Here is a 1,436-nt window from a genome sequence, read left to right as displayed (position 1 = left end):
TCGCAGCCTGCAACCGAGGCACATGCCCTTAACCAGAATCGAACCTGGGACCCTCCAGTCCGCAGGCTGATGCTCTATCCACTGAGCCAAACCAGTCAGGGCTGGAGATGTTATTATTGTTCCCCTTCCCTTTCTTATAAATAACCAATGCCCCTGTCTCCTAATATGAACATTATTGGGGCTTCTATCTAAATTAATGTTTTCCCATTAGCTATTCTTATTGATCTCAACAGGTACTTGTTCCCTCTTACTTTGAATCACCTTTTATTTTTAGACTAGAGGCCTGGTGCATGAAAATTCGTGCATTCAGGGGGTCCCTCAGCCCAGCCTGCACCCTCTCACAGACTGGGACCCCTCGAGGGATGTCTACCTACTGGATTAGGGCTGTTCCCCAGGGGATAGGGCCTACGCTGGCAGTCAGACATCCCTCTGGCAGCCGGGTAGCCCTCAGGAAATGTCTGACTGCCGGCTTAGGCCCACTCCCCTAAGCTGCAGTTGGACAGCCTTAGTGCTGCTGAGGAGGCAGGAGAGGCTCCCACCACCACCACTGCCCTTGCAGCTGTCAGCCTGGCTTCTGGCTGAATGGCATTCCCGCTGTGGGAGCACACTGACCACCACGGGGCAGCTCCTGCATTGAGCGTCTGCTCCCTAGTGGTCAGTGTGCATCATAGTGACTGGTCATTCCCAGTGGTTCTGCAGTTAGGGCCAATTTGCATATTACTCTTTTATATAGGATTATTATATAGGATTAGTACCCCTAAAGTATAGTGGGAAGTCAGCACTGAGCTTTCTATGTCAAATGGGTAAATCAGATCTTAGTGGGAGTATGTATGCCAGGCACAGGAATTAGGGCATAAAAGTCATGTATTCACCATGATGCAAACTTGGGCCATTTTACCTATGGTCTGTCCTAGGCCCTGCTCACACTTCTCTTGGGTCAGAGACTGAACCTGGAGTAAACCTGTGGTCTGAGGTCACCAGGAAGCTCCAGATTTACTTCTGTAGTAGAAATCAGGCCCATCTTTCCTATTTAAGGAAGCTGAGTCCCTCTACTAACCTACACATTACAGGAAAGAACCCAGGAAAAACAATCTACAAGTCACTTACAATGGCAATTTAAAAAATCTGAAATTTCTGTTCAGGCCATCAATTGCTTTCATGTCTTCTGGAGTCAATTCAAACTCCAAAACCTGGAAGGAAGGAAAGAATCACATTAAACTCTCCCCAAGGTAAGGATCTTCCACCTGGGAACATGAGGGCTTCCTGGTGGACAGAGGCAAGGAGAGCACTAGGGGAAGCATCCACTGCCATCACTTCCAGGTGCACTGGCCTGAGAACTCCCCTCTTGGTTCACCATGGCTCCTGTCCCACTCCCTCTCCTCCTCTGCTTCACTCCACTAAATGAAGTTTTTTATACATCATCGGCCCCAAATCTC

At 48.9% G+C, this 1,436-nt stretch overlaps 1 long non-coding RNA gene across 1 annotated transcript in view; it reads right to left on the bottom strand.

Annotated features, from left to right (window-relative positions):
- LOC102751394 overlaps positions 1-1,216 on the bottom strand; it is a 3,174-nt gene extending 1,958 nt beyond the window's left edge. Inside the window, exon 1 of the long non-coding RNA XR_001512915.1 lies at positions 1,108-1,216. This is a non-coding gene — a long non-coding RNA (uncharacterized LOC102751394). The remainder of the gene's footprint in view (positions 1-1,107) is intronic.
- Between the last annotated feature and the right edge of the window lie 220 nt (positions 1,217-1,436).

Source organism: Myotis davidii, unplaced genomic scaffold (assembly GCF_000327345.1).
Source record: "Myotis davidii unplaced genomic scaffold, ASM32734v1 scaffold194, whole genome shotgun sequence".
In the NCBI taxonomy this organism is placed as follows: domain Eukaryota; kingdom Metazoa; phylum Chordata; class Mammalia; order Chiroptera; family Vespertilionidae; genus Myotis; species Myotis davidii.
The sequence above is the reverse complement of the archived record's forward strand: the minus strand, read 5'-3'. Positions and strand labels throughout refer to the sequence as shown.